This window comes from Cupressus sempervirens, chromosome 5 (assembly GCF_028749045.1).
Source record: "Cupressus sempervirens isolate cs-2001-9-10 chromosome 5, ASM2874904v1, whole genome shotgun sequence".
Lineage (NCBI taxonomy): Eukaryota > Viridiplantae > Streptophyta > Pinopsida > Cupressales > Cupressaceae > Cupressus > Cupressus sempervirens.
This window is the reverse complement of record NC_143122.1, coordinates 846,012,588-846,033,107: the sequence shown is the minus strand read 5'-3', so window position 1 is coordinate 846,033,107 and position 20,520 is coordinate 846,012,588.

The window sequence follows — 20,520 nt, the reverse complement described above, 5'->3', positions numbered from 1 at the left end:
CCTTAAGTGATAAAAATCACTACAAATCTCCTTTAATGATAAAAATCACTATTGGTTTTGTTTTTTAAGTTTTCAAGGTTAATTCTCTACATTAAAAGCTATTAGTAAAAGCTTGCAAATCAATATGTTAGCAAAAATTATTGTTCAAAATTGCACAATTCTGTCACAAAATGGAGATGCTAAAATGCAAGCACAGATGCTAATTTGCATAGATGATGAAATATGAAGACACTAAAAAGTGTAGATGCTAAAATATGCAAATGACAAAAGACACTGGGGCATGGTTTTCAATAGACTAAATGACTTTTCAAACATAGATGACAATGTAAAATGTAGAGATGTCAAAAGTCAAAGATGACAAAATAAGACCTACACACAAGGAAGATGACAAAAAGATATTCTCAGATGACAAACTATACCTCATAGACAATAGACTATACTTCACAAATGACAAGTTAAACTTCAAACACGACAATTTAAAAACCTAAATGAAAAAATATTTTTCTACACAGATGCTAAAATGGAAATAGAAGTGATTAAGTGGGTTTTGAACTGCAGTGAAGGCACTAAAAAATGAAGATGCTTGTTTGCTTAGACGCTGATATGTGGAGAAGAGAAATGCAAATGACATTGCGGCCCATGGAAATGAAACTGCAAGGTTTTCTATGACTAAATGAGGTTTCCTCATAGATTTTTGGGGATGTGGCTCCCATCAGGCATGCCAAAAATGTGTGCTAGAAAATGTGACTTGATGGAAGACGAATCAACAAATAAATATCAGTTAAAAATTCCAAATATGTATCAAAGACTAATCAAAATGAAAGAACATTAACTAACTAATGCTTGCTTGAGTTTTGCAACTCTAAGTAGCCAACAAACCAAATTCTCCAGCCACCTCTATAACTCAACAAAGGTACCCATGAGATTCCTTGTTGGTGTGTTAGGATGGGGGGTATGTTTGGTGTGCTCTTCTAAACACAACAATGCAGTGAATCTCTTGAGTGGATGTGCAAATGTGAGTAATGATGAAATATGAACCTAAGCTACAATGAAATGAAGAATACCTCAAGAAATGGATATGGATAAAGCCATACTTGAAGGCATTCAATGATGATGATATGAAATGCAATAAAGAGAAACTACACTAATATGCAAGTTAAACTAAGTTGCAAATGAAATGAAGATGAGAAAATGCAAGCAAACTAGACTAATAATGCAAATGAGAAGCTAAACCAGCTACCAAATGGTTAGTATGCACCTAGAAATCACCATGAAAACTACTATGAAAGCTACTATGAAAGCTCAAACTAGCATGCAAGCTCAACTACAATGAAAGTTCAAATCTCAAACCAACATGATAACAATGCAATAATGGGAGATGCAAATGCTTGAGACAAGGCCTCTATTTATAAGTTTGAGGGAGGGCTTGGTGAGGTGGCATCCATGTAGGTGCCACATAAGGTACATGCATGTAGTCAAAAATTCAAAGTTTTCTCACACATGTGTGAGCAAACTTGAGAAAAAGAGTGGGAGACAAGAGTGCAAAGGGTAGTGTGTAGGCATGTCATCTCACACATGTTTGAGTACACTCTTAGGCTAATAAGGGGGATTAGGAAGGAGATTAGGATGATTAAGTGGGATTAAGTGAGGAAGTAGGCTAAAGAGGATGAAAATGATGGTTATAGGTTAGGCTTAAGATTAAATTAAATGAAATTTAATTTAATTAAGGGTTTAGAGAAATTAATAGGATGTGAGGATTAAATTTTAAAAAAATTATTTTAAAAAGGGGATGTTGGAGGATCATGTGTTAAATTAATTTAACACATTAAGGCTAAGAGTATTTAAATTAAATTTAAATACTTAGAAGAATGAACTCATTTAATTAAAATAATTTAATTAAATAAGTAGAAGAATGTGAGCAATATAATTAATTATTTAATAATTAATTACAATGTCACTGGCAATATTAATAAAGTAATATAGTCTTTAGGGACAATTTTAAGCATCTACAGTTCCTACCTTTTCTTTCCTTTCTTTATGGTTTTCTTGCTTTTAGCCACTTTGACATGGTTTTTGGTGGTCATGCAATTCCTCTTTCAATCAAGCTTGCATGGGATTTCATCTTTTTATAGGCCTTCATCATGTAGTTATGTTTCTGCTCTTAAAATAAGCAACACTACTTTTTGAAAAAACTACCAGTTATCTTTACAAATGTTTTTCTCTCCTCTATATATTTTTTTTAACCAAAAGAATGAAGCCAATAAAAATATTTTTTAATAATTAAAACATATTACAAGAATGTCATATAGGTATTAAGAAGTGGTATGAGGAAGTGGCATAATGTAAGAATGTGATATCCCCATTTTGGCAAGTAATTTAAATAATAAATAAATAAATATTTTATATAAAGTAATATTAATAAATAATATTATATTATAAGTAATATTATATAATAATCATATTATATATGTCATATTATAATAGTAATATGAAAATATGAATGAAATTATAAATAATGATAAAGATATATTTTAATATAGCAATACTATATTAATAAAGTATTATAATATAATATAATATATATAGTTGATATATTATTAAAATAATATATGTTATAGTATAATCATTTATATAATTATTAATATAATATATCTTATGATATTAATTAATATAATCAAAGCTTATTAATATAAATAATAATTAATATAATTATATTATTATTAATATAATATAATTAATATTATGAAAGGATGTGACTCTTTCTATATATATATATATATATATATATATATATATATATATATATATACAGAATAATAACATTGGTAAGAGTATCAGATGAAAATATAATGAAACTAATACAAGGAAAAAGGAAAACTAGTAAATGTCCTAAAATGGGACATTACATGCGGTATCAAAGCATCTTTCCTGCCATCCTGTGGAAAGTATTCAATGGAAAAATTAACCAATACAGAGAAAGAAGATAGCAATATTAATTAATCCAACTTTTTTTTGGTGTGAGTGTGCTTATCAACTAAGCTACTACATGAACATATTCAAAGTTCAACAATGATCATGATGTGTTCCCACTATCTTCAATGGAATTCCCAGACACTCCTTAGACAAGTGAGACATTATTATTTTTCACCTATATTACTATAGTAGATCACATTGCCCATGGATCCAACATGAGGATATGTGAAATGCATTAAAGGAGAAATTATATTAGAGTATATTTCTTTGAAAGCTTCATAGAGTTGTAGATAAAATAAGACAAAGATTTTTTGAATTAGCATCTTTGAGGAGATTAGCAGAAGTGTGGCACACATTGTTGTCATCAAAGGTAAAGGCACTAGTCTAGGTGTCAAACATGTGGTCGAGGGTGTAGTTGTTGAAAGGGATGACTCCCACTCCTACGTCCAGTAAGTCCTTCCTCATTATGGATTTCTACTCTTTCAATATGTGGGGGTGTGTGATGAGGGTGGACTCGATCTAGTGGTAGGCTTAGTGGATGATAGTGAGGGTCTAGCCCATGGAGAGCATAAAAGGACAAAAACCCAAAGTCGAAGACTCATTTATATACTATGTGCATTGATATTTGGTCAATTAGTTTCCATGCTTTTGTGTTGCCAACTATGCTTTTTGTATAATGTTCCATTATCACATCATCCCAATTATCGAACAAATTCTCCTTGAGGTGTGTGCAAAAGTAATAGGACTGAGCTTGTGGAATTTGGTTCCATGCATTATGTATTCACAAAAAACCCATGAAGAGAAGGTGGACAACTTGAGCAATGATAAATCCTTGCATTCCATGAGCCTCCAAGTGTGCCATTCTGCCAACCAATTCATATGCTTACCCATAATGCTAATTAATGTGCATTCCTTCATGTGTTGATGGATGTCAACACCTTGTCAAATTCTTGATGAGTGCTTATTCAAACTCCATCATACTCTATCGTATGGAAATGTTAAATATCATATCCTTATCAAATCTTTGACATCCATTAATAGTATCAAAGACTCCAAAATTTACATACTCCTTACTTTTGAAAATTCTCAACTCCAATCAACAAGATCCTGATGCCAATTGTGCTTGGGTAAGGAAAACCATGTTTGAATTTGGGTGGGTAGACATGGAGTCCTCTTGACTTTGTAGATCAAGATGGCCAAAATAAAATCAGCTTGAAATTGCCTAATTATCTTGATTCTATAGGAGATCTAGCATTTCTTGTTTCCATCACTATGCCATGGCCTATTCCATCCACTCTAGGTCACAAAGCTTTCATGTCAAATCTCTGTAAGCTGTCAATTGAGGGTTTGGTGGCATATAAATTTTCCTATGAGCCTTGTCTCCCAAAGGATGGAAGAGGAAGCCCTAATTTGGAAAATGAGGATGAAATTGGGGCTTAAGATGAATCGAACATGTAAAGTTCAGAATTATATGTAGAAAGAGTGATACCATGTGAGAAGAGGTGGATGTACACACCAATGGGAAAAAGACCAAAAGAGATATGTAAAATGAATTATTAACGAGAATTCAAATGTATGAACATGCCTCTACCATATTATGTAAGCTGATGCAAGTCTCTAATTAAGAAACATAATATTGATGACAAAGACCTATAATAAGGTGTTGACAAAGGTAATAAGGTTTTGACAAAGGTATGAGCAGGTAAAGTTGAAGGAGAAAGAGAGAATCTGTGGAAACATAAGGGAGTTTAATAGTAAAAAGAGGGCACAATGATATATGAGACCAAAGAAATAGTAAGGAGGCACCGATAAGGTAAGTATGAATTTATTTTTATAATAAATATTTTTTAAAAATTAGGGAAGGATTGTATATAGTATTTTAATTGTATATGTAAGTATTCAATAATACTGGTTATTACTAGTTGTGAATATAGTCATTTATTAAATATTTGAAATAGATAAGGGAGTAAAGAATTATTCAATAGAACAGGATCCAACTTCCCTTTCTATAATAGGTAGAGTAGTTTCCCAAAAAAATGGAATGTCTATCAAACATAAAATATGGAATATATGTACTCGAACATAGTAGGAATGGTTTATATTGATTTTGATTACTATTTTGGAATAATTTACATTTAAATTGACTTTAATCATTAAATATAACATATGGTATGGTAATAATCTATATTTAATCAATTTCTTACTATGATTATTGAATATAATCTATGGTTCTAATTAATAATATCATTTCATAATTGAAAAGATTCTTACAAATATTATTATTAATCAATTAAGTATAAATCTTGATTGACTTGAAATAGCTTTAATAATGTGAATTTAAGGTTTAATAAATTATAATGTTGGTCATCATCTTCCAAGATAAGATAAGGCTTGTGGTGGAATGGGTTGGGTGACACCATTCAGAGGTACTAGGTAAGGCCTGCGGTGAGATGGGCACTAGGCTACATCATCCAATGGTACTAGGTAAGGCCTATGTTAGAGAAAATACCCTAGGGTAAATCATACAAAGACACTACCTTGGAGATGATGATTGGAGAGAGATAACAATAATGAGGGAGAATGGTGAGGCTCATAATTGGGTAACAAGGCACCCTATTATAGTTTTTCCTCCTGTACTCAAAAAATGATGAGTTTTTTTGACAAGTCCTGGGATTGATATAAGGAAATCCTAAAAAGAAAAAAATTATATATAAATGTATACTAATGATTTTTTGTGGTTGGAGGTTCACAATCAAGGAATTGCATAACATATTTCTTTATCTGCTTTCATTATGTTTGCTTCATGTTTTCATCTGCCTGCATTGTGTTTGCTTCATGTTTTCATTTGTCTACATCGCGTTTGCTTCATGTTTACTTCTATCTATATTGTGTATGCTTCATGCTTCCATGCATTCATGTGACTACTTTTGTTTTCTTTGTGTTTTCATTTATTAAGATGTATATTTCATCAATCTTTTAGGCCTTTTGTATGCAAATGTGTTTTGTATCTAGGAAAGAGCTTGTGTATGAAAGATTTTTCTTGAGGACAACCAAATTTGAGAGGGGAAGACCATGGTATCCCCATTTTGGCTAGTAATTTAAATAATAAATAAATATTTTATATAGATTAATGTCAATAAATAATATTATTATATTATAAGTAATATTATATAATAATCATATTATATATGTCGTGATATAATAGTAATATGAAAATGCGAATGAAATAATAAATAATGATAAAGATATATTTTAATATAGCAATACTATATTAATAAAGTATTATAATATAATATAATATATATAGTTGACATAGTATTAAAATAATATATGTTATAATATAATCATTAATAGAATTATAAATATAATATATCTTATGATAGTAATTAATATAATCAAAGCATATTAATTAATATAATAATATTATTATTAATATAATATAATTAATATTATGAAAGGATGTGACTCTTTCTATTAATATATATGGAATAATAACACTGGTAAGAGTATCAAATGAAAATATTATGAAACTAATACAAGAAAAAAGGAAAGCCAGTAAATGTCTTGAATCAGGACATTACAAAGAAATCAAGACTTCTAAAACTTGAAAAACTAAATGCCTAAAGAGCCCTTCAAACATAAAAACTGGAGAATGCTCCAAAGTATTCATCCAAATAGTGGCATTTCCTATGATGCGCCTTAATCTTTGATGAATTTGTACCTTGTAGACGAGGATCGTGTGTATGCTTAATGAGAGTGAATAATGGAACCACATGAGTCCTAACTTTATCAACAAACCCAAGGCATACATATTATGAACTAGAGTATGAGAAACATAACGGAAGTCAGACACCTCTATTGAATATTTGATGGCATCATTGACCACATCATGTAGTGAACTCGTTTCCATTTTTATTTTTTGAGAATCCCTCCAATAAGTACATCCCTATATCAAAGATTGTAATTTTGAATGGCCTTATAGGGTTCATTGTCTAAAACCACACCAACCCTCACAACCTCATCCATTATCTTCATCACATCATCTTTAGATTGAAGAAAATTGATAACATGGGAAAGGAAAATGGAAGTAATTTGATGAGGAAAAATTAATTTACAAGTTAAAGGAGGTAGGACATCATTACCAATTACCATATGAATGTTGCTTTCATATTTGACACAATCCATATGAAACAAAACATTAAATTCATCATCAAAAACTCTGCTTGTGAGAGCATGTTGATCATATAGATTTGGAAGAAAAGCCTAATAATTATAGGGTTTATAGTCCATTATGTGAGTGTGAAAGTGTAGACAAACTATGATTTGCATACAATTATCAAAAATCAATTATGTTGATGTTGTATATCTTCTGTTAGATAAACCTATATATATATATATATATATATATATATATATATATATATATGTATGTATGTATGTATGTATGTATGTATGTATGTATGTATGTATGTATGTATGTATGTATGTATGTATGTATGTATGTATGTATGTATGTATGTATGTATGTATGTATGTATGTATAGACATGTCTAATTCATGGGACATGTCCCTTCATGGATTATTCTCAATTTAAATAAGAGGTTGTTGTCATTTGGAAAATGCATACCAATATGAGAGTGCTTACTACATTTGCAATAATCCTCTAAATTCAACATGTTATTATGTTGATCTCATTTTGATTTTGACATATGAGTGACAATACACTTAAGTCATTACTTAATAGTACTTAGTGCATGCTGAGAAAGTGGTGTATGCCAAGATAAGATGTTAGATAATGCATGTCAAACAAAATATATAGTATGTGTCAAGCACCAGTATGTGTTGAGTAGATAGTTAGTGTTGAGTCACTCCAGTGATGAGTAAGTTAATACACCTCAAGTGATTCAGATGTCGAGTGAATAGTGGTTGTTGAGTCATTCAAGAGATGAGTTATAACATTGAAGATGTAATAGATGTTGAGCATTAGAGGCTTCAGATGTTGGGTAAATAATTTTGGACATAGTTGTTTGTAATAGCAAAAACTCCTATATAAACCATTTTTGGGCTAACTTAAGGATTGTTCTACAATTCTAGAAGATATATAAAAAATTATATTATGAATCCCTATCTAGTATATGCAACCAATTAGATTAAGGGATGTTCTAAGAAAAAAATGGGTGAATCACAGTTGTTGATTCCCACCTAACCCTAGGTCACCTAAGTCTTCATAAGGAAGGAAAACCCTAAAGAATTTGTATATGTAGAAGAGAAGAGAAGGGAAAATGTTAAGCATAGATAGAATTCATGGTGACTAAGGAGATTGTGATCATGTTATGAATTGTAAAATCAATTAGATAGATTAGAGAAATGAAGAGAGAGGACAAGAGTGATACATCTAACTAGGAGGATCAAGGATACAGTAGGAAAGACAAGATCTAATATCTAGTAGACTAGTGCTAACCAAAGGATCAAGGCTAAAACATTCTAACAGGTGAATTAGTAAAAATCTCTTAATGGAGTAGTCCTAATAGGATTTTGTAAATCCTTTAACAGGGTACTTACTTAATTATAAGTTGAAGTCCTTTAACAAGGCACACTTTTAGTAGGGTATTGAAATCCTTTAATAGGATAAGATTTAATAGTCTTTGTAATTATTTAACAGGGAAGACCTTTCAAAAGGTAGATCATAGTGAATGATCAAACTTATTGTAAGCTTAATTAGCTAATAATTTTAATTAGATACACTTTACAATTGTAGTAGTGAATATTTTTGGGTGTCATCCCTACTCTAGGTTTACCTTCTCATTGGAGGGTTTCTGGATAATAAATTCACTATGTCATGTGTTATTTGTTTCATGCTATGGATGAATATGTTTAGTTTGGTATTATAGTTAACATGAAAATTGTGGGATGGATATGTGGTGAATGTTTTAGTGCTTAGAGTTTTGAAGTATTGATTCAACCACCCCACCTCCCTACCCCACCCCCCCCCCCCCCCCCCCTCAAAATTTACTTTCCCTATTGTTAATTCTAATAATTGGTATCAGAGCATTGTTTCTCTAGAAAGGAAAGCTTTGTAGCTTTTTGGAAAGATCTTGAAGATGGAAGTCTACAAGTTGGGAAAAGCTATTGATAACTAGAAGATTGAAATCCAACTTTCTTTACATCAGTTGAATAAAGCAAGAGATGAGTTGAAGCGCTCATTAAAGAGAATGAAAGAGATGGCTATTGAGAAAAATGACACATTATCAAGAGGAAGATACTACTAAGTTGTTTGCAAATAAAAACTCAAGTTAACTTGATGCAATAGTTGTAGATCTAATGAAAAAGAATGGTTCCCTAACTCAAGAGGTTAGAAATCTTACAATAGAACAGGAAGCCCAATCAATATTTTTATGTGAGGTGACCAAGAAGAAAAAGAAAGTTGAGGAAGAAATAGTCATGATTGAAGATGACAAAAGGAAACTAACCAACAAACTAGAAGACAAGACATTAGAGGTGCAAAGGATTCCAAGCATGCAATTAGATACAATGAATCAACTAATGATTTTTTAATGGAAAGGACATTGATATCACAACCTTGAAGTTATAGAATGAAAAAGTACATGAGTAATAATCAAAATTAGAACCCTAAGCAAAAAGTTATGGGTTATTATCATAAGTCCAACAAGAAAGGACATCAAGAATTCAGGACCAAGACCTTAAGTACACAAAGATTTGAAGGTTATTACCACAATTTTTAGAAGTATGGACATAAAGAATATGAATGTAGATCTAATGCCAAGTGGACATCAAATAAGAAAACAAGGTGTTGATCTCAGATTGGTTTTTACAATTGAGTGTCAACACACTAAAGTCATTTACTTAGTTCATATTGAACTAGTAATGCATGTTGAGTACAATATGTAAATATTAGACCATGCCAAGTCACTTAGGTGTCGAGCAAACAGACCATGTTAAGTGATTCAAGTGTCGAGTGAATGATAGATGTCAAGTAGTTCAAATGTTAAGTCAAAAGTAGAATTATAGTGTATGTTGGGTATCCATAACTTCATATGCTGAGTGACACAAATTGGACATATTTATTTGTAATGGCACAAACAACTATGTTAACTTTTTCAGCTAACCTAAGGATATATTATGATCTTTTGAAGATAAGGACAAATTTATATGTAGATTTCCTATGAAATTACATGCAACCAATTAGAAAATAGGAAGGTTTAAGTGGCAATATGGATGAATCTTAGCTGTAGATTCATACCTAACATTAAGCCACCAAAGTCCTTTTAAGGAAGATGATGGGGACACAACCCAAGAACAGAATGGACACAACAGAAAAGGGAAATTGTATTAACTGAGAAAATAAGCTAGTACAAACAGTATAGAGAAAATAAACTTCAAAACATGCCCAAAGGGCTTACAATAGCATAAATCTAGAGATAATTTCTCCTTTCAGTACCTCCTCTCAAACTCCACTCCAAACTGACTTTTACAATGCTAGAAATCTCCTTAAATAGACCCCAAAGGGTTAAGGACTAGGAGTACATTCTAGAAAGTGCTAGTAGGCATCCACCAACCAAATAGAAGGTTCCAAAAGCTGCAGTAGAAGTTGGCACAAATCTAGAAGAATCTAGAAACGGTAATCGAACTTCCGGGAGGCATAACTTTTGAACCGTTGCTCCGATTGATGAACCGTTTACATTTTCAAAAAGCTCTCAAAGTGCTCTATAGCCCTATGGACGAGCTTTGCTCCTCCCCCATTTTTTTGGCCCTTTTTGAGGTCATTTAATGCCCCTAACCTGACTTTGAAGCATTCTTAGGAGGTCTCCAAAACCTAAAAAATTGCAATAACTTTCAAACCATGGGGCCTTTTGACCTGATTCTTTTTTTGGAATGATCTAAATCACAATTACATTCATCTGGCCAATTCACACCTTCTAGGTCACCAAAATGATGGCCAAATTACATGCTCCTATTTTTTTGGGATTTTCTAGCACACTGATAGTTGAACTGTGAGAGTTGGAACCTTTATTTGACCCAAATGGGTATCCAAAAATGTAAAGACATGAAACAAATACTAATTCTAAGTACTTTTTTTGGGTGACACAAGATTTCCCTTATACCTCTGGATGCTCCTGCATCAGAAGATGAAGCCCTAAACTTTCTATGAAGGTTACAAGAAGGTAACAAGGGGTGAATGACCAAATTAGAGAAGATAACAAGATTGGTTACAGAGCATTCAAGGTGACTTAGTAGTGAGAGTGAATTGTAGAATCGGTTAGAGAAGAATAGAGGATAGAGAAGGATACAATATTTTTATATTTGATAGTGAAGGATTAAGAAGGACATTGTGTAGAGTTGATATGTTATTAGGTAAGAAAGTGCCAATTACAATATCTATGTTAAGACATTTTGACAAGTGATTTGAGTTAAATCTCCTAGGTTGAGTAGTCCTAACATGCTTCACCAAATCCTTTAATAAGGTTTCATTCCAAGTGAATGACCTGAGGTCCTCTAACCAGGTACACTTCTAACATGGTGTTGAAATCCTCTAACAAGGTGGGACTTAATAGTCTTTGTAAGCCTTTAATAGGGTAGGCCTTTTACAGAGTAGATCATGATTCATGGTCAAACCATTGTAACCTTAATTGGCTAATCTTTACAACTATAGTAGTAAAGATTTGTGGGTTTCAACCCCACCCTAATTTAAACTTCTCTTTTGAAGGGTTTCTGGGTAATCATATCTAGTGTTATATGTGTGTTTGCTTATATGTTTACATGATTTAGATGTATGTGCTTTACACATTATTTTAGTTCATCTATGTAATGCATGATATGGATGTGTGGTGAAAAGTTTTATGGGTTCATGTTACAACTGTTCATTCACCCCCCCCAAGAAGTTTACCTTTCCTACTTGTAATTCCAATAACTGGCATCAGAGCTAAATTCTCAAAAGGAGAAGCTTTGTAGCTTAGAGGAAATATCTTGAAATGGAAGTCTACAAGTTGGGAAAGACTATTGAGAACCAAGAGATTGAAATACATCTTATACTACATCAATTGAATGAAGCTAGAGATACTTTGAAGAGTTCCTTGAAGAGAAGGAAAGAGATTGCTATAGCAGACAATGACACACAATACAAAGAGATTGACACCACAAAGCTATTTATACATGGCAACTCTAGTGAATTTGATGCAGCAATTGTAGACCTAATGGAAAAGAATAGAACACAAGTTGAAGAAATTAGAAATCTCAAGATAGAACAAGAATCTCATGCCATGATGCTATGTGAGATAACAAAACAAAAGAAGAAATCCATGGAAGAAAAGGCCATGATTTAAGAAGAAAAAGATTCTTGAACAATAGACTAGAAGAAAAGTCAACAAAGCTAACCAAGATCTCAAACATGCAATTAGATACCTTAAACCAAATGATGAATGCTCATCATGACCTGAATGTCAAGAACATTAAAGTTGGAAAATTAATAGCTGCAAAATGACCTAAAGAGAGAAAGAGAAATTGCTGAAAGTTTCAACAAGCCAAATGAAGCTATTAAGTACTTTGGATAATTTCTGAAATCCCCTAGATCCAACAATGATATAGCAATATTAGGCTACACAAGCATTGAAGAAGGAGAATCATCAAAAGTTGTTGAAGAAAGGAACATCAAAGGTAAAAACTCCAAACCTACTTGTTACTTTGGTGGTAAGAAAGGAGATATTGCTAATGTGTGTAGAAGCAAGAAAAAAAATCAAAATACTAAGCCTAAGAACATAACTCATTGTCATAAGTGCACCAAACAAGGTCATTAGGCACATGAATGCAGAACCAAAACCATGTATGCACCAAGATTTGAAGGATATTGCTACAATTGTTAGAAGTATGGACATAGAGCCTTTGAATGTAGATCCAATTCTATGTGGTCATCAAACAAGTTAACAAAGGTAAGAAACAATGGACACTTTTATAATTGGGATTACAACACAAGACATAGTTGTCATTATTGTCAAGAATATGGACATATCCCTGACAACTACATTAGAACTCACTTCAGTGGTTACTACAAAAGATGGTTGAGTCAAACAACATGTTTTAGTTGTTTAAAGATTGGTCACATTAGTAAACATTGTTCAACTAGGTCAAAGACACCAACTATGAATTTGATAAAGGAAAAGGCATGGTAGACGTTGAACACATTAGGAATGAGATTAAGAAGACATGGAAAAAGAGAGAAGATTGCAGTATATCAAATGGAGAAGGGATCACTTCACCCAATGGGTCAAGTAGTCACACCTCATCAAACTAAGAAAACAAGAGATATGTGGGACCGATGTTTAAATGGTATATCATACATTAGTTTCAAAATAAGATAGTAATGAAAAGAATACATTAGCATGAATAAAGATGCAAGATGTTGTGAAAATTTAAGTTAAATCTTTAAGTCTTTAATATTGTTTCCAAACATGAAATGTTTTCAATGGATGTCAAGTGGAATGCTAGTAGACGTCGAGATGCCAAACTAGTTAGTTCATGTCAAGCCAGTAGTAGCTATTGAGTGATGGAAATATCTATAGATGTCAAGTAACTCTCAAAATGGTGGATGTCAATTTTATAGTTGTGTAAGCACTAAGAATTAAATGTAAGGTTTTTAAAGGGTATTTGATTGATTTCTACTCATTTTTTGTTATTTCAAAGCTGCGCAAGTGCAAGAAAAGAAAAAGATAACTCATAAACTAGTTTGAAGCATTTAAAAAGATCTTAGTGACAATCTAACACCAGCATTCATGTTTTACAAGATATTTTATCATAAGTTGAGCTACATAGTTTACTTTTTCAAAAACCCTAGATTAATAGAATGGCATCTAGTTCTAAAAACATAGAAGGGAAAGAAGTTTTTGATATCCAATTGGTTAGTAATGAAATGAAACATTCCCCATTCAAGGCCATTCCTAACATCACCTACAAACAAGATCCTCCTGGCACTCTATCAATGATTTTTCCCAATGTCATTATGGTTCAAGATGTTAGAAAATGTTACAATGGGAAGATTGGTAGCATAAGAGATTTATAAATAAGAGAAGCAAATGAGAGATAATGTGAAAATGGTGTTCTGAAGGAAGAGTACAAAATTTTTGAAAGAGAGGGTTTGACCCATGCCCTAGAATTTTTGAGAGTTTTCAAGACTAAATGGATTAGAATAGTATTGAGCCAAATACATGGTGGATCCTTATGGTTGGAAGGTAGACCAATAAAAATCACCAAATGAATAATTCATAGGGGTACTAGTTACCCAACCCTAGATTAGCCCAAGACTCTAAGGAGTGACTCTAAAGAAGTGATAGAGAAAAACATAAGAGCTAAATGGAACAAGAGAGGGATGACAATAGATACCATCACTAATCCTCTACTTGAATTTTCTATTAGGTTAATCTCATACAAATTCTATCAATCTAGAAAATTGAATGGTGTACCCTACATAGCTATAGACGTTGGTTACAAATTTGTGACAAAAGATCATACTTATGATCTGGCAAAACTTCATCTACAAAAACTAATGGAGAATCTTGGAACCATCAGAAAGACCAAGAGTGCTCAATATAAGTTTGGTGCAATACTAGTCTATATATTATTTTATGAATAGAATACATTCCCATATTATGGACTGTAGGATGGAAGACAAACAAGCTAGTTGTTGTTTAGATAAATGCATACATTGAAAAAATGGGAGAAAACATTGAGACATTGATGACTAGTTATTTTCAAGACTTTAAGAAGTCTATAGAACAGAGGATGAGGATACCTGTCTCTTTGGTTGAATAATATTACAATGAAGTATGTTTTCTTGTAGACAATGATTACATATATGTACAAGCTACTACACCTAGGGTAAGATGACTAAGACCCTTACCTGATGAGATCAATGTTGATGTAGCCTCAATAGCCATCACTACACTTATAGCAAAGGAAGTTGATAAAAAGGAAAATATCTATGGAAACTATGATGTAATGAGGTCAAAGGTAGAAATGGAATTAAAGATATCTTCTACACTAAAGAAGAAGGACAAAATAGTGAAGAAACTTAAGGCTAAATTTGGTGAGGGTGCTGAGGAGGAAGAGGATGAAGATGAAGAGAAAGAACAAACACAAGGACCTCTTGCATTAACCCAAGGCTTGGGAGAGGAAAAATAAGAAGAAGAAATAGTAGGTGCCAAGGGAGAAGAGGCTAAGGAAGTACCTACTCAAGTAGATCCAAAGAAGAGGAAGGCTAAGGCATAGCCAATGGCTAAAGCAAAGTAAACTTTTAAACCAAGCCCAACCAAGCCTACTACTCCTACCACCAGAGCTAGAACAAGAGCAATGACTTAGAGGGCCAAGTAGAAATCTAAGGCTATATAACAAGGAGGTCAAGTGGAGAAGTAGCAAAGAATAAAATATGTTATTTAGCCTGATTCAGATGAAGAAAAGATATAATCAGATGATATTATCCAATTCAAAGTGGTAAGTCACAAACCACTTTCTGATCTTGAAAACATATGTGATAATGTCAAAAATAATGTAGATTTATCTAGTTTGAAGAATTTTGATTTTGATAAATGGAGTAGAGATGAAAAGAATATAGTGGAAGAGGAATTGTATTCTATGATATCTAAATTTAAGAACACTCCACTAGATTTTACCAACACTATACCCAAAAGTATATATGACATTATTGAGAAAAAGTGGCATTACTATTTAAATATTAAGAAACAAATCAAAGAGTCAACATTATCTCAAGTGATGTCAAAGCTAAAAAAGGGACAAATTGCTAAGGCAGTGTAGAGATATGCAATTAGGTTTACACCTAAATATAGAGCCTTTAGCATTCTTCAAAATAATATTGATGGTGTGGTTAAGAAATCAACAAAAATATAGAAATTAATCTATTGGTTAACCAATATGAAGCAAGGTGAAGTTGACCCCTCTAAAGAAAAATAGGATGATAAGAATGAGGATAAGAAAGATGGCAAGGATGATGATGACATGCAAGAAGATGATAGGATAGATAGTACTACTGTGGAGGAAACTGTAAAGTAAGATGATGACATGGAAACAACTGAGCAATAGCAAGATGAATAGAGTGTGCAGGACATAAAAGTGCCAACTGTCAGCCCCCCACATGACATAGTGAAGTCAACTAAAACAATTATTGTTAAGGATGTTCTTGATGCTTCAACTTAGAACATTAATCCATTGAATGCAAATGACTTGAAGAGGATATTGGATTAGTCTACACTCCAAGCAAAGTTATGTTAAAATCTAGTATTGGTGAGTGCAGATGAGCTCCAAAAGGTAGTAACTGATGTCACAAGGGACAAGGTGAATCCACAAGAACCACCTTCTATTATCCTTTCAGTTATCCATGTGCAACCTTTAATTCAAGCATTAGTAGATACATCTACTAAGGTTGACACACTTGTGAAAGTTGACACTATTGAGAAGAATTAGATTGAAGTAGAAGAGAAAGACAAAATAGGATACATAGATGTATCTATACCTAAAGCACAAGATCAAGGTGCTACTCAAATCATTGTGATAGATAAGAGCATATCTAAAGAGAGTGAAGATACACCAAAGGTGAAGGAACAACAGGCCATCTAATCATTGGTAACTCTACCAAAATTTGGCACTCCTTCCACTCAAGCTCTATAGAAGTTGAGCATTTAAGTTGTACCATTGCAAATCTAAGTTTTTGGCTCTAGCTCTTCTAAGGTTGAAAAGGTAACTCACTATGGTAACATTGTTGGAGATATTCAAGACTAAGCTAAGTTGCTAAGAGGGGAGGCATGGATTAGTAACTTCTAAAACTTCAACAATTTCAACATTTAATTGAATCATTCAATTAGCATTTAATCCATCATATAAGTTCTAATCTAATGCATAAGAAACTAAAAACATGAAAACATTCATAACACTGAGACACAAGGATTTGGTGACCCAAATTTGGTGACCCAGAAACCTTCCAAATAAAAAGTAAAACTGGGGTGGGGATGATACCCACAACTCTTGTACTATAGAATAAAGTTAGTCTATTAAATCTTGCATTGATCACTTCTGATGACCTACCCTAAGAGGAACAATAAGGACTGCTAGGTCCACCTTGTGAAAGGATTTACAAAACTGCAATTAAGTATGCACTTAGTAAAGAGATTTACAAAAGATTGTTAGGTCTACCTTGTGAAAGGATTTGACTAATCCACTTGTTAGGATGATGCAACAGTAGATCTCTAATCTACAACTTAGTTTGTTGAATGAAATTTCTTTGTGTAGTGATCATTTTTTTTTGATAGATATGTCTCTGATTATGCTATTATGGCCTTTACAATTCACTCCTTTTCTCTTATGTAATTTGCATTCACATCTTCATATTTTCACATACATTATATCCTTTCATTGGATATGATACAATGCATTACATATATATCAATGCAATTATACAAATTACAAAGTCAGCCATCATACAAGTTACCACAAATGTTACAGTCAGCCCATATGAAAACACTCGATTTTTAAAGATTGACTTGGTGAGGTTCTAATACATGACATCCACTATCATTTCTTGGCATTGTAATGTACTTGGTAGATGTAGAAGGTCAGTCCATACTGATCATTTTTGAGTAATCCTGAACTCAGTCTGCACTGGTGACTTGGTAGACATTGTGAAACTTGTCATTTGAACTAAGTCTCTTGATTTACATTATATGACTCAGTAAGCATTCTCACATTGAGCTTGGTATAAACTGAGTCTCTTGGTTAACACTGGGAAGCTCAGTTAACACTAGACTCTCATCACATACACTGCAAACTCAATCAACACTACACTATTTGACCACTAATAAACTCAGCATCAACTAAAATGCACGGTTTACACTACTAGTCTTCACATTAAGTAAATCTTCTTAGTAACCACTATGATTTGTCTAAAGGACTCGGTAGCAATTGGAGAACTCAGTGACAACTAAAATACATGACAAACATTGTGAATTGTACAATGAGCTCAATAGCTATATACAAGCTAATAAGTGTGTATCACTAATAAAAAACTTGATTGATATGTCAACAATCTCCCCATATGTCATTAGTGCCAAAAACACTTATCAACCAAAATTGAATACCTTATATCGATCACCATTTGATACTGGCATGGTAGAGTATACTATTTTTGGGATTTTTCAAAATAACATGTCTTTCTATGCATGTCTTACTTATTGCAAGTTCTCCCTCATACCATATTTCTCCTCATACTATGTGTCTCTCTGTACATGTCTTACTCCCCCATAACTTATGGCTTTTTTCAATATATATTTTCTTCCCCTTTTTGACATTAATGCCAAAGACTTATTCCATTTTATTTGCATAGAGAGACCAAAATGAGATAAAAATTTAGAATATACCTTAAGAATGATTGCCAAGGTTTTATCCCAATTTTCCTACAAGAGCTTACTGTTGGAAATATTCAAGGCTATGCTAAGTTACTAAAAGTGGAGGGGTAAATTAGTAACTTCTAAAACTTTAACAATTTCAATTCTTAACAATGAATCAATTAGCACTTAATTCATCACATTTGATCTAATTGTATGCATGAGAAATTGAAAACAAGAAAGCATCCATAACACTTGAACACAAAGATTTGGTGATGAAATGTCCCTTTTCTGATTTTTCATGATATTTCCAACCTCTAATCAGATCTTTAAAATCAAACAGCTAATATCCCAAAGATCCACCAAATTCCTCAAGAAACCCCAAATCGGGTATGTTGAAAATAGTGCTAAAAGCTTCACAACTTCACAAATTATTAATGAATCTGAAAATGGAAATTTTTACAGAACTTTCAGTAGCATAGAAGCCTACAAATTGACATTTCCAGATCCATATAGCCTTTACACAACAGCTCAAAAATGTAGGACCAAAACTATGCTCATCGGGCTCCCGAAATAGCACAAAATATGCCCGAAAACACCACAAGAACACTAATAATCTATCTCAGAATTTTAATCATGTCCCAATATATATATTCAGATCTATTTTAACAGCTTAAATTATAAAATACAGCAGCAACCAAAACTGATATGAAATACTCAACCGGAAACACCAAACTCTTACAAAAATACACCCGAAAACTCACAAATCTGCACTGTTCAGCACAAAGGCAAACTCTGTATGAGCATGCACATGGAATGGCTTCAAACTCCCATCCTTAGCCTTCTTGGAAACCTACAAACTCCCGTTCTTGGGTCTCCCTGGAAACCTGCAAAATCCTGTTCTTGGGTCTCCTTCTCCACAGGTTTGGCAGCCTCTGAAGAATAACAAAGAATGAGCCAAAAATCAAGTTCTGGAATGAGCCCAAAATGCCTCCAAAACCCCTTAAAAGAGGGCATAACTGTAACTCACGTCCAAGAGAGGTTAATGAAACATATTTTAATAATAATTTTCATTTATTAATCCAACGGTTTCCAAAGATTAACCCCCTTTTTCCGAAACTTCACTTTCTTGGGCCTGCCTACCTTAGCAAAGATTATTATTTTTTTATTATTTGAAAAGGGGACATGACAAGTACTCCCCTCCCAAAAATTGCTTGTCCTCAAGCAATGGCTGAACAATAAACCAATCAATCCACCTGGATCCCAAATGTAGTCATGAACTATACTACTACCAATTAACACAGGCTCCTGCAATATCCTTTGCAATATGACCAAGAGGAATCCATAATCAAACTGACAATTATAGCTCAACCAAACTCCAAAATCACCACTACCATAGTCAAAAACCCATGAGACACAAACTCTTAGAACATCAGAACCCAAGTAAAGTGGACAAATCAAACTACCAACACAGTAAATACCATCAACGCATCCCACTGGCCTATACAGAATGTACAATCCAACTCTGCAACAATGGTGAATGCTCTCGAATGAAACTGTACCAAGTATGGAGAATCCACACACTGTACAACTCCTACAGTTAACACAACTCTGCAAATCATTGGCCACTATCTCATAACCATAACTCCCATGCACTGCTGATGGTGAAAAGACATTACAAGATAAAGAGTAAGAACTAGAATCCAAACCAAATTTTCCTGCCATCAACTCCTCAAAACAAGGATCAAATGCTAACTGATGTTCATACCCTGCAATATAATGTTGATTAAAAAAACCAACCTCAGTCAACAACTCACCATGAACAAGTGATACAACCCACTGTGATTGATCACTAGCTAAGTCAGGAGATGTCATAGCCAAAGGAGTAGAATCAATAACAACACCCACTGAAGCATCACTCCCAAACTCCTGCTCTAAGTCACATATTATCAAGCTGTCAACTGCAGAACCTATCACCATGTCATGCCCATCACAACTCTCATCTTGAGGCATCAAATTGCCCCATAACTGATGATAAGCACTAGGAACCAAAGTACATCTTTGTATCATTATCTCATCAACATGGTCATCAAAAGTAGATTGATGAGTGTACCTCATAGTGTAATGCCGATAGAATGTACCAATCTCA